This window comes from Peromyscus maniculatus, chromosome 1 (assembly GCF_049852395.1).
Source record: "Peromyscus maniculatus bairdii isolate BWxNUB_F1_BW_parent chromosome 1, HU_Pman_BW_mat_3.1, whole genome shotgun sequence".
Lineage (NCBI taxonomy): Eukaryota > Metazoa > Chordata > Mammalia > Rodentia > Cricetidae > Peromyscus > Peromyscus maniculatus.
Window position 1 is genome coordinate 75,671,421 of NC_134852.1, and position 14,170 is coordinate 75,685,590.

General features: G+C 51.4%; 1 protein-coding gene across 5 annotated transcripts in view; it reads left to right on the plus strand.

Annotated features, from left to right (window-relative positions):
* Positions 1 to 12,793: 12,793 nt before the first annotated feature.
* Positions 12,794 to 14,170, plus strand: part of Apba2 (amyloid beta precursor protein binding family A member 2) — a 233,298-nt gene continuing 231,921 nt past the window's right edge. For 3 of the 5 annotated variants that reach the window (XM_015994740.3, XM_076544361.1, XM_076544313.1), the window contains exon 1: positions 12,794 to 12,982. The gene's annotated coding sequence lies outside the window, so the exon portion shown is untranslated. Of the gene's footprint in view, positions 12,983 to 13,185; positions 13,415 to 14,170 lie in introns of those variants that run through there. The other 2 variants (XM_015994739.3, XM_076544363.1) reach the window with 2 other exon arrangements.

Genomic DNA, 14,170 nt, shown 5'->3' on the forward strand with positions numbered 1-14,170 from the left:
GTGAATGGGGGCGGGGTGAGCCTTGAGACTTTACACCCCAGTCCCACTTCCTGTTCAGCCTCTGCATCCTGCGTTTGGATGGCACGTGACCATCTAGCCTCCCTGCTTCGGCTCCTATGCGTCCCCTCCCTGCTATCACGTCTTCTCTACCTCTGTAGCAGTACACCAAAATAAACTCTTTATTCCTTAAGTTGCTCTGGTCAAGGTATGTATCACAACAACAAGCAAGCAAGACACCTGTTCATGAAGCTGGTGAACAGTGCATGAGAGGGCCGCTGAGTGCTACCAGGAGGCTGCTGTGTGCCCCCTACATCCCTATTCCAGGAATGTATCCTTTGCTACTGCTGCCGTGGAAATGTACGGTTGCTGGCACTGTCTGTGGGATACTGGTTCCAGGCCCTCCAACAGATGCTCAGATGTACATGTGGCTGTTCAAGTCTCTTGAGTAGTATTTGGACACAACATACACATACTGCTGTGTACTTTAAATCATCTCTAAATGACTTACAATACTGGATACAATGTGAAAGCTGAGGAAATTATCATTTGAGTAATGACAATTTGAAACGTCTGTACATTGTGGTTTCAAGAAGAGGTGACGTCTGGACTGGAGAGACAGCTAAGTGATGACAAGCACTGGCTGCTCTTGCAGAGGAATGGGGTTCAGCCCCCAGCACCCACACAGTGACTGACAACTGTCTGTAACTTAGTTCCAGGGGATTCAATGCCTTCTATGCACCAGGCACTCATGTGGTGCATAGACATAAATGGAGCAAAACACTCATACACATAAAATAATAATAAATCTTTTTTTTTTTTAAAGAAACATGTCTATAAACTGGCTGGTGGTGGTGTACACCTTTGATCACAGCATTCAGAAGACAGGAGCAGGTGGATCTCTGTGAGTTCAAGGCCAGCCTGGTTTACAGAGCAAGGTCTAGGACAGCCAGGGTTATATAGAGAAACTCTGTCTTGAAAAACAAACAGAGAGAGGGAGAGAGAGAGAGAGAGGGAGGGAGAGAGAGAGAGAGAGAGAGAGAGAGAGAGAGAGAGATGTTTGTGCATGTTCAATATAGATACTATTTTTCAAATATTTTTGCTTTGAGGTTGGTTGACCCTGCAGATATGGGACCTTTGGTTGCGGGACCTGCAGATGTGGACAGCTGGCTGTACCACAGGTAGGGGTGCTTAAATGACAGAAGCTGTAGTCTCACAGTTTTGGAGGCTAGATTTTGGGGTCAGTGTGTCAGTGGGACCGATTCCCCCTGAGGCTGGAGGAAGAATGTGCTTCCTGGATGGGTTTCTATAACCTCATAGATTGTGTGTGTGTGTCCCTGGCATGCCCACATTCTTCACTTGATTTTTGGGCATGTCTGTCTCTGTGTCCAATGTTCTCTTGATTAAGGACATCAAAGGCCTGATAGTAGGACCCCCCCTCACCAGCTTAACTTGTTTATCAGTTGTGAATAAGACCGTACTCAAAGTGTTGGGGGATGAGGCGTTCAACATCTTTAGGAGGAGACACAATCCAACCAGTAACAGATGTTAAAACGTGGAGCATTCCAAAGCTTTAAAGTTGATGAATTATGGCCTGGCCTGGGATCCTCCAAGCTGAATAGATTCATGCATATATCTTCATACACTCTGCTCACTAAATCTCAACTCCTAAAAGTACAACCTAACCCTTCAGTTGTATATGAGACTGAAATAGCATCAGCATTAAATCAAACCTTAGATCCTGGTGAGGGATGGTAGCAGAGGTCTGTGAGCCCAGCTCTTCAAGAGGAGACTGAATTTAAGGCCCATCTGGGCTGTACAATGAGTTTAGGATCTGGATGGACAACTTCATGAGACGCTCATTCTAATTTGCTTTCTGTTGTGAAAAAATAGTGACCAAGGCCGGGCGGTGGTGGCGCATGCCTTTAATCCCAGCACTCGGGAGGCAGAGGCAGGCGGATCTCTGTGAGTTCGAGGCCAGCCTGGACTACCAAGTGAGTCCCAGGAAAGGCGCAAAGCTACACAGAGAAACCCTGTCTCGAAAAACAAAACAAAACAAAACAAAACAAAACAAAAAAAATAGTGACCAAAACCAAGTTGGGGAGGAAAGGGTATTTCAGCTTACAGCTCCACATCACAGTCCATCACTGAGGGGAACAAAGAAAGGAACTCAAGCAGGATAGGAACCTGGAGGCAGGAACTGATGCAGAGAGCATGGTGTGTGTGTGTGTGTGTGTGTGTGTGTGTGTGTGTGTGTGTGTGTGTGTGTGTGTGTGCTGCTTGCTGGCTCACTGTCTGTGATTTGTTCAGCCTACTTTCATATTGAACCTAGGATCACGTGCCTAGGGGTGGCATAGTGCCACATTACTTCAATCATTAATCAGGAAAATGCCCCCACAGACATGCCCACAGGCTAATCCAATACAGGTAACACCTCAATTGAGATTCCCTCTTCCCTGATACATTTATGCTTGTGTCATGTTGACAGAAATTAACCAGCACAAACCCATTTCAAAATAAAAATGTAAAAAGAGGGCTACAGCTCTACCTCGCTGGAAGAGAACCCAAGCAGTGTACATGAAGCGCTAGTTTAATCCCCAGTACTGAAAACAAATGAATGAACAAAACCCCAAACCCTTGGATCCTCATTCCATAGAAAAAGGCCATTCATTCAGTCATGGGCCCCTAGAGCTGCATCCAGTTCAGGCAGCTGGAGGCTCCACACTCCGCTGATGCTCCTGGCCAGATGCTGTTTCCCAGCCTGCCCATGGTGACTTGAGAGTCCTGTAACAAATTCAGGGCAGGCCGGTGCACTTCACACCCTCTGTTCTTGCTGTCTCCACATCTATAAGCCAGACCACGAGGGGCGCTGCCTCTGAGTATTTCCATCCACCATCTGGGGTCTCTACGGGACCCAGGCCTGGGAGGAGCTACTGTTGGGTGTCAAGTGAATCCATGCCATGCAGCTCTCTATCTGGGTCAGGACCCGCATTTCTCCCAGCCATTGCTCCCCAGTTTCTTTCCCTCTGCCAGTCTTCTCTGAAGCCCCACTGTGCCCTTCAAGAATGGACTTGGTGAAGTGATGACAGGCCCTTGTAAGAAGAATACTTCTGTCTAATAGGTGATTAGTAGTCGAGGCTGAGGGCACACCCAAGGAAGGCAGATAAAACAGATTTGGGGTGTTAGGGAGGCCTTGAAATTGCTTCTCCAATACTTCGTTTCACCCGTTCACACATTCAGCCAGCCAACCTTTCCTGGGTGTGTACTCTGCAGTAGGCACTGTGCAGGAGCTGAGAACACACACAGGGAGTGCTCTGTATCTAAGCAGGCGAGCCTGTGTGAGGGCAGGGAGCTGCTAGCCACATGCGTGAATAAAGGACTGCGGGCACAATGGAAGCGAAAAGGGAAGGTGCAGCCTGGGACAAGCCAGCAGCCCAGCTTCCCGGGCCCAGTCCATTTAGATGTCACTGTGTGGAGGGCTTTCTTGACGTACTGGGGAGAGGGTCCTGCACAAGACTCCAGGACACCGGCAAAGGCCCCTGCTAGGACTGCACAAGGCTGAGGGCTGCAAGCTGCTGAGAGACAGTGACTGACCTTCTCAGGCCAGCCTGGGGTCCCTGGCTGCAAGGCTGGCAGCAGTGGCGCCGGAAGCTACCAGGCCATGCTGGAACTGAGCACCAGGAAGGGTAGGCTTTCTGCCCTGGAGGCTCTTTAACCAAAGCTTCTCTGAGAACGCATCAAAGGACTACAGCCGAGAGAATGTGCCCCAGCTGCTAAGGAATGGTTCCTCTTTCTCTGGAAACCAGAAGGAGCTTCCTGGGCACAGTGGGATGTGTCTGAGACAGGTGGCCAGACCACGGAGGTGAGTGGACTGTAGCATGGCCATTGGTGCAGGGTGCGAAACAGCGGACTGGTGAGACAACCGTGAGAGTCGTGGGGTGCAAGGCAGCACCCCTTACCTCAGCAGGGGGTCAACTGCTGGCTCTCTGCCCTTCATACAGGGGTCAGGTGCTGGCTTGTTTCCCAACACTGTGACCCACCAGACACAGCCAGGAGAAGTCTCGGGTCATCTTTCTGGGGGTGGTGCTGAGAAAGAAGAACCCCAACTTGGTTCCTTCTTCTTGTGATGAGAGTATTCGCCCTCTGATCAGGATGCTCCTGGCTGGACCTCCTCTCAAGGATGGTGAGAGAGCAGGGTATGGTATAGCTGACCCAGATCTACCCCCAGAGTAGTCTGCTGATGACCAGCAGGCTGGGCGAGCACGGCCTCACTTGTGGTGAGCCTCCTATGGTGTCTCTGGCTGGATCCAGGGGCTGTTTTTGGCCACAGCTCTGTCACCGCTATACTATGGAAATACAGCAACAGATTTCCTCATTCTCAGCCACTCCCAACTGGTGGTTCACATTCATATCTTTGTACAACCCCCGCTCCCCCCCCCCATAAGTGGACAAACACATTAGGAGAGGACATGGAGGGGTTGTCAGTGTCAAGGCTGATGGCCTCTTGGTTTAGGCAGATGCTTTATTCTCTAGACAGACCTTCTGTGCTCTGCAGGTCACCTGGACCACACCCACTAAATTCCAGGAGGACCGCTCCTCTAAGTTTTGACAAGCCCACCTCTAGACTTGGCCAGATCATTCACAAAATTGATACCAAACAGCCACTGATGTCCTGGTTCAGCCTCCATGTTCTGAGGGGAGTCTGGAAAATGTGGTCACTCATGGGTAAACCAAGTTCAGCAGAGCAGGAAGAAAGGAGAGATGAACTTGGGGTTTTGGGTGAGGTCTCTCAGCTCAGGGTCCCGCCCTATGGAAAAGTGACACCGTGTGGTTATCTCTGAGTCCCCAAGTATAGCTCAATAGAGCCATCCTGCATGCCTGGGTCATGTGGATGGTCACACAGAACCAAGTGTAACTATTAATAGAATGTTCTTTGGAGCATCACACTGTGGCCTGGCTTTAGTAGGAGTTGGGCCCCAGTGCACACAGCCTCCCAAAGCAGCTCTGAACTGTTGCCACACAGGTACCTCATGCTTTCATTTCCTCTTGGACACAGTGCTCTGGCTTCAGGACACATTGCCCTAGAATGCTTCTAAAGCTGACCCAGGACCCAGGACAACAAATGTTGCTGTTCTTCTTGGAACCTCATGATTCTGCGGTTCCCTAGTACGTGTTGGTACTAGGAACCACAAGGAACAATAAACAGCCATCAGGTTCTCATTGTATTAGCTGGTCTCGACCTCTGTCTCTACCTCTGTGTTTAGGCCAGAGTCTGGTGTCACGTGTCTTCTCCCATCATGTCTCCATCTTCCTTTTGAGGTAGGGTCCTTCACTGAACCTGGAGCTCACTGATGGGCAAGCTCCAGGGATCCTCCTGTCTCCCCAGGAATCAAACTCAGGTCCTCATGTTGGCACAGGAAGCGTTTTATTCACTGAGCATCTCCCCCACCCCATCAGCCAGGACTCCTAAGGTTACAGGAGTATCCTTGAAAGCAGAACTGACTCATACTCCTGAAAAGTCTAGAGGCAGGGAGATTGGGCATGGTTGGATCCAGAACTCGCAGTGATATCACTGTGGCTCATTATGTGTTCATCCTCTGTTTTCATTTGCTGTTGCTCTGACCACAGTTCCAGCGGTTGTTCCGCAGGTGCAGCTGGAAGCTCGCATCATCCCTACTGAGTACCATCTCTGTTGAGGGAGACCAGACTAGACCATATGGAGTCTGGCAGGAGTGACCTGGATCACATGACCAAGCCTAGACCTAGAGAAGGGATGGAATACGTGGGTTGCTGTGATGTAACTCATGTGCTCATCCCCATAGCACAGGAGGGGCAAACCCAGATCCCAATCCAGGGGGCAGAGGATGAGGATGTGGGTCCTAAGGGAACATCTGAGTAGCCATCACCGGAAGGGCAACCTGTCTTGGGCAAAATCACCCAGTAGTGCCATGTCCATGGCTCAAGAAGAGCAGAGGGTGGTGCCTCACTGCCTGCTTCAGTTCTGGTTACGAGTCACAAGTGCCACGTACTCCCCTTCTCCTGAGCATCACGGAAGTGTAACCCAGTGGCCAGCGGGAGGCTTCTCTATCCTGGTTGAAACTCTTCTGGGCTAGGATGCCCCAGTGACCATGGGACAGGGGCCTGCAGACTTTGAATGGCCAGTTTCTCTATGCCCACAGATAGCCTTGAAGGTGAATTCTCCTGCTTCTCCTGTGGCCAAGTCTCCCAGGTGCCTCTGCTCAGCTCTGGGATCTGCATGGGTGCAAGGCTTTGCCTGTAGCCACTCCAGATGCTCTCCCATGCGTGGGGCTCTCTCTTGGTGTGCAGCCCATCTTTGGCCTTTCTAACACATCTCCACAGGTGAAGATGGGTCCTCACCTCAGGTACCCAAAACAGTCACCTGGAGCTCTCAGGCTGCATTTGGGGTCTTGGGAAGATGCTCCTTCCTTTGAGTTGCTGTGCACAACCAGCCTTGCGAAGCCTGGGTTTGATTTGGATTGTCCTGGTCCCCTTTGAAGCTTATCTTCTGTTGCTCCAACATCCTTTCTTCGGCCTGACTCACACGGGAGGGTTATTCCCAGTCTGTCCATCTCCTCTCCATTAGTAAGAAACATGTTTGTGCTGGTACAGCTCAAGCCCTTTTTACACAGGCATGCTGAAGTGCCTTGGTTATCACAGCCACTCTTCAGTGTCCAGCATGCACAAAGGACAAGAGATGGACTCAGGACCCCTTGAAGATGCCAAGATCTCTAAACTATTTCTCTTGGCTGTCCTGGAACTACTTTGTAGACCAGGCTGGCCTCAAGCTCACTGAGATCCACCTGCCTCTGCCTCCCAAAGTGCTGGGATTACAGGCATATGCCACCATGCCCAGCTGATGCTTAAGTTCTGTAAAGAAAGGGCACAGCACTTGCACAGAACCTACACACGCTTTTCTGTAGACCTTACTTCATCTCCAGCCAGCTTGTCAGACCTAATGCTGTAAAATAGTTTAACACTGCATTGTTTAAGGAATAAGGACTAGAAAAATCAATATGGGTTCAGGACAGGTACAATTTGTTTCAAGCCAGTCCCCACCCCTCACCCTGCCCTTGTATCTGTGGTGCTGAAAATCAAACCCAGAGCCTTGCCCATACTAGCCAAGCATTCTACTATTGGGCTAAACCCCCAGACCGGCCTTTCCAAATATTTTCAATTCTTGCTTGGATCTCAGACGTGAAACCTGTGAACATGGACAGCGACTGTATCACAGTGACTCTGCTGATTGTACTGTCTGTCATCTCTGCTAGAGATGCTACCGAGAGCCACATCTCGTCTCCCTGACCTGCTCTCTGTTCCCGCCACCAGAGAGCAAAGGACGGCACTGGTGATTTTCCACCCCACCTGGACCAGACTCCGTTGGTAACTTCCCTTACAAGGAGCAGAGTGCTGCCTTTCCCATGCACATCAGCTGCTCCTTCCTTAGAGGCTCTGCCTCTCAGCAAGGGTGTCTTCACCCCTCTCCTCAGGTACCTTACCCTTCACTCTATCCACTGTGGCTGCAGAGGCCAGGGTTTGGAGGGATGGGAACCAGAGGCTTCTGTGGTTTGTGACTATTCCTTTGTTGCTACAAAGCCTTGATATTTTTTTTTCAGAATCTACATCTTACCCTCAGCCAAGAAATCAGTAGCAGTTACTTTTTAGGGAGGTTCTTTGCTTCCATGGTCATCAAAGGCATTTCCACGCCCCGTCTCTCTGTCTTCCAATACAAAGCTCTGGGCTGGGGAAGAATCCTTTAGAGTGTGCTCTGGCGGGTAATGTCCTCACTCACCTAAATCCTGACAGTAAGAACATCAAGATATGGTTGAGGATACATTTGTCCTTGGACATCCTGGATACTAGGGATGTTTGAAGTCAGTCTCCCTAGAAAGGGAACAGAGGAGGAAATTGCCATACAGGCTCTGGGTGATTTGCCTAAGGCCTTGTCACACATAGTGTATTAGTTAAGATAGATTTAGGTCTGGCTGCTGGATCATGATTCTTCAGACTGTATGAGGATGAAGGGTGGTGTGAAGAAGGGGGACCCAAGTGCTTGTCATTAAGAGAGGTGAGACCCAGAGAGGCTTCTGCCGAGCAGTACCTCTGGGGTCGGGGGGATGGTCTGCCCATTTGTCAATCAGATGCACCTATTGATATATTCAGCACAGGAATGAAAGGCAATTTTTCTGTTGCATGGAAATTATTAAGGATGCATCCTCACTAGTATATGACTCAGAATGTCTATATTCTTTCCTATGCAAGAAAGGCATGTGTTATTTTAAGAAATAAGTCATGGCAAGAGCTAAGAATTTTGGCTGTAGTTTTACAATGCCTTGCAGGAAATCTGACCTGGTCACCGACTCCTGCCCTGCACGCACTGGCAACAGGCCTGCAATTCATGAATACAGCCAGTAAGTGGCGGTAGGTAGCATAGCCACATGATCCAAATACACAGGCTTTGATTTCTCTCCCCAGAGGAAGGGACCAGAGATTTCAGGTGTCCCTCCAAGGCCATGTTGACACCTGATCTCCTGCTGGCACTTGTGGGAGTTGATGGAACCTTTGAGGGTCAATACCTAGTGGAAGGCCTTCATGTGACTGAGGAAATGCCCTGGAGGGGGATTTGGGACCTGGTCTCTTTCCATAGATCTTCTGCTTCTCCTGGCCAGATGAGCAACTTCAGTGTGTGTGTGTGTGTGTGTGTGTGTGTGTGTGTGTGTGTGTGTGTGTGTGTGTGTGTGTGTGTGTATGCGCTGGGATCTTTTATCCTCCAAAGGATCTAGCCCTGAAGCTATGAATAATTAAAAAAATAAAATAAAACGGCCAGGGATGGATAATGTGCAATATTTCAAAAGCAAAAAAAGTAGACAATGAAAACTTTCTCTGTTACTCCTGTTTGGCCACTTATTTCTATCCATGGATGACCAGCATCTTATTAGTTTCTTGTGGTCTTCTGAGAGAGGCTTACAGTTGCATGAAGGCATCTCCTGAGTCAACCTTTATCCTCTCCTCCCTTTTACATCCATCTTTCTGTGTACTCCAGTGTGGTCTTGAACTCAGTCCTCCTGCCTCAGCCTCCCAAGTGCTGAGATTACAGGTGTACTGCTTCCTTTCCCTTTAATCATGGACGTGGACATGTGGCTTTGGAGGGACACCTGAAATCTCTGTTCCTTGTCCTTTCACTTACCACTATGTTCCAGAGACCATCCCATGGGACTCTGCTTTCTTCTCTTCTGACTGCATGCAATTGCAGGGCTCGGATATGCCCAGTGTGCATAACTGTCCTCCATTTAGGAACACTAAGGCTGCAGATAGTCCCTTACTTTACAGTGACCATGCTTTGGGCCCCTTTGCACATGTATGCTATTCCCATAGATATAAATGCACAGAGGCTCCCTAGTAAGACTTTACTCAAGGCCAGAGACTCTGAACTTGCTTTACCCAGCAGGGCTGCATAATAGAATGATTTCGCCAGGGGTGTGGTTACCAGGTGTTTGGAAGGGTCTGCACTTGGCTTTATATTGTGCTTTGATCTTGAAAAGGGGAAGTCTTTTGCCTCTCTCCTTGCTAGTGTATAAAAAGCCCATTAGAATAAAACTCTGGGTGACTGGGTATTGACCCAGGACCCTCCCAAAGCTATCCTGTGTCTCTTTCTTTCTCTTCATCTAGGTCTATATTTCTATCTAATACTTCCTCATTCTTCTCTCCTCCCCGCAAGAACCCTTCGACACGTCGGAGCTGGAATTATGTTAAAGGACTTGCTACAGTTTAGATGACTAAAGGCTCGTGTGTTAGATGCGTGGTCTACAGTCTGGCACTGTTAGAAGGTGAGGTCCAGAGGGAGGAAGTTAGGTCATTGGAGGCGTGTCCTTCAAAGGGGACTGTAAATGGTGCCCCTCCACCACACCCCACCCCTCCGTGAGCAGCTTCTTCAGCAATGTATGTCCAGCTTCTTCAGCATGATGTCCTGTGTCACCAGAGGTCAACTGTGTCAGGGCCAAGGTCAACTGACCAGTGGACTGGAACCTTGGAGACTGAGCCTAATGAACTTCCCCTTTAAGAAGCTCTCATGGCAGGTTTGTCAGAGAAAGCTGACAGGTGCAAAGTGACAGGCAATGATCTTTATAACATGCTGTTTACCTATGCTCTATACTTCTCTGGATTTTAGTATGTGTTTCTTGCTTGATATTGTTTGCATTGGTTGTAGTTACATCTTATCTAGGTCATTATCTCTCATTATTTCTGGACAATATTTGATAACCATTCCTTTGTATATACTCTTGTATTAGTTTAGAACCTTCTTATTTAGACAAAAAGGGGGAGATGTAGTGGGTAGCCATTCCAGCTTGGTTCTGGAAGTTCCAACCCCCATTGAGACTCTGGCAACTGTCACGCCTACGAGGCGGGGCGAGGGGAGGCGCCTGGGGACCCGAGAGCTGGATGGGCCAGCGCTCGCTCTGGGCGCTCTCTCGGTGCCGGAACGCTGACCGGTGCAGATTGACTGTGCAGAGCTCCGGAGAACACCGCTGGACTGCATTACACCTTCCCCAGACCCTGCGACCTACCCATTACTTAATTTGTGAGTTACGCCATTAAATAAATATCCTTTTAACTACGTGGAGTGGCCAAAATAATTTCTCCAATATCGCGTGCCATTCTAACAGGAGTGGTTGGGTTTTCTTCTGTAGATGTCCTACCGTTTACACTCCTGGGTAGGGAGGGAGTCTGCGGTCCCCCTTGACTTCTGGGACATAGTGTGCTGTTGTCACCCGAGTCTCTGACAGTGTGGTTTCAGTTTGCCTTCCTTTTCTTTTGTGATGCTGGGGAGCAATGCCAGGGTCTCGTATATGCTATGCATGTGTTCCATTGTGGAGACACACTCCCAGCACCACATGTGTTGAAGGTTGTTTGTGGGATGGCTGAGCGGTTAAGAGGAGCCTGCAGCCAAGACTGATGACCTCAGTTCAATCCCTGGGACCACATGGTGGAAGGGGAGAACCAATTGCTGAAAGCTGTCCTATGACCTCAACACACACACCCTGACACACACACACACACACACACACACACACACACACACACACACCATGACACACACACACACACATGCCATGACACACACACACACACACACCATGACACACACACACTTCAAAATGTAATACAAGTGTTAAAAGAGATAAAAGTCATTTGTATTTCCTTTCCTGAGAACTGCCCATTTTATCTTTAATTCAGTCAAAATTTCTTTAAAAGCATATCTCAGTATTACGTATATATTAGTGAAATTAACTACGATTGGTTTGCAAACATTTTTTTTTTATGGTTTTCTTTGCTTATGGAGCTGATTTCCAGGCAGGAGTTTTCACTTTTGTAGCAAGCTTAGTACATCTTCCACTCCATTCTTTAAGGCGGCTTTGAAGAGCAGGGCTGACCCAGTCTCTCTAGAGTGATGCTGGGTGTGGGCCTGGATGTTTGATTCTGTGGACACCAGACACTGTTGCTCCTGACTACCATTTGTGAGTCTGGAAAGAGCTCAAAGGCAGTTACCGAGGGGCATGGCCTCAAGCTACCCAGACACAGGGTATAGTGGGTGCTGAGTACGGATCTTTAAGCATAGGTGTCTAATTTCCTATGGAGCTTGATCACCTTAGTGCCAAGCAAGACTGCCAAGGGAGACATCATACACTTGTAGTCCTAGCATTTAGCAGGCCGAGAAAGGACAGTGAGTTAAAAGGCAGCCTGAGCTACGTGGCAAGAACCTATCTCAAGAAAACAAGGGTATAGGGACATAGCTCCGGGGAGGTCAGTAGAGTGCTTGCCTAGTGTGTGCACAACGTCCCGTGCACTGCAAAGCATATGGACACCTCTGGACCTCACACTTAACATTTAATACTGTGGAACCATTTGCATTTAGAGAAAAGCTTGGGCTGAACTTAATCAGTAAGATATGCTCATCTCTAGGAAGAGGGAGAACAGGTCTAGGGTGGAGCTGACCTGTTTGGTTCCTGGCCACGGACGCTGCTCTGCTGTGACTGGCCGGGGGAGAGGAGATGAAGGGAGACAGACAGGGAGAGAGGCAGACGGGCCACAGCCCCAGGAGGTCCCTACTAGATCTGCCCCCACACTCAGCTTTTCTCCTGGCCCTACTCAGGGTCTCTTCTGGCACTGTGGATATCAAGAAGAGTTCTCCACACACCACTCAGCCTTTCTTCCTTCTGTGACACTCTGATTTTGTGGCACCTAGCCTTCATCCCAATCCACCACTGAAAGGAAAAAAAAAGAGAGAGCCTAGGTCAACTGGAAGCGTTGGCGGCTCAAGTGAGATAGGGGAGCCCCTGTCCCTTATACAGGGCACCCCGTATGCCTTAGACCTGCGGGTTGCCACAAGTGCATAGGACGGAGTGAAAGGTCAAAGGTGACACCAGCATCTATCTAACCTTCAAGGGCTTCAAGACGCTTGCTTACAAGGAGGGGCTGGTAGCTGGTTCTCTGTGGGGGTATTGGAGGTTAGGGGGCCTCTCCATTCCGGACAGCCTAGACAACACAGGTATCAGAGAGTCGGTGGTCACCAGGGACCCGGTGAGAAGGCCTAGGGAATCGATGGTGGGGAAGCAGGACGAGGCTTCTCCCCTCAAGAAAGGCTTTCTGAGGCTATGATCCTCTAGGGACTCATGGGATTCGGGCCGGGGCTCGGCACAGAGCGGGAGCCGGCAGAGCAGGGCGCGGTCGCCGCAGCCCCTCAGCGCCGCACGCTCTCCGAAGCCCGCCAGGGGGCAGCGCGGCGTCAGGGGCAGGGTGCGGGCACCGGCAGCATCGCCTTCACCTGTTCTGCCCGCCAGGGACCAGACTTCTAAGGCTCCCCAACCGGCGGCTCCCAGCGCACTCTCAGGAATCTGTGTGCTCCCTAGGGCTCCACCGCGACTCGTGGAGCCGGCCCCAGCCCGTGTCCCGAGGACCCAGGTCCCAGGTGGGCTCGTCTGCCGGCCCCGCCGCTGTCCCCCGCGCCGCGCCCGGAGGCGCCGCGCTCAGCGCCGGAGCATCTTTGTCTGCGCTCTGCGTGCGTGCCCGCGCGGTCTTGAATCCCTTGAATCCCTAGGGTCTCTCGGGAAAGCGTTGCCGTCCTGGGGTGGCCGGGCGCGGGAGGAGTAGGGGGGCGGCCGGTGTGGCGGCGGCGAGGGCGGTGTGGGTGCGGGTGCTCCCGGGCCGCGCCGCGTGCACCCGGCAGAGGCGGCCCTGCGTGCCGTGCGCGGCGTCCGGGGCGCGCCCGCCGCTATCCAGCTTCCCGGGCTCATTAGCAGTCTCGGTGTGCGGCTCGGCGCGGGCTCACAAAGAGCTGCGGCGGCGCCCCGCTCTCGGCCTCGCCGACCCAGTCGGGGGTGGCGGCGCATCGCGGCAGCAGGTAAGCGGGGCCCGGGGCGCCCGAGTGGCCGCGGCGGTAGCCTGGGATGCCCGGTTCGGCGTAGTGGGGGGGGGGGGGGCCGGGGCGCAGTGGGAGGCTCGGATGCTGTAGTCCCAGCGCTCCCTTTCGGACCCTGTAAGGGCTCTGGACTGCCAGAGGGGCATCATCGACAGGGCGGGCCGCCGCTGGGACCTCGGGGTGCTGCGGACCAGCGCCCCTCTCTCTCCGGACCCGCCGGACCCTCCCCGTCACTGACCAGCGGCCGGGCGCGGCAGGGACCAGCTGGAGGCTCGGTCATCAGGGGCTGGCTGCGCCGCGGCGAGGGGCTACCTGGCACAGCCAGAGGAACTGGTCACTCGCTTGGGTCCCCCTATATTGGCCCGGCCGCTAGTCTGTTCCGGTTAGGGGGAGCTGCTTGGTACTGATACTAAGTCCCAATGTTGGGCGGCAACTCCGTTCCCAGGCAACCGATCATTGATCGGTACCCCACCCCCCTTTTCCCTTTATAATGAGGCCCGGGGGGAGAAACTCAGTTAAAAATTCCACGCCCGGTATTCTCTGGGGGTGCGGTGGGGACATGCCCCTCAGCCTGGCTACTTCCTGTTGGCAGGCAGAGCTTGGCAAGAGGACTTGGGCATAGAGGATGAAGGCAAACATTGATCCCAGGTTCTCTGAGCCTTGTTTTTACACTGGGCAGTATGGGCAGCAGGCCTTTATATGCCAAAACCGTGGGTGAACTTCCCGAGTCCGGCAGGG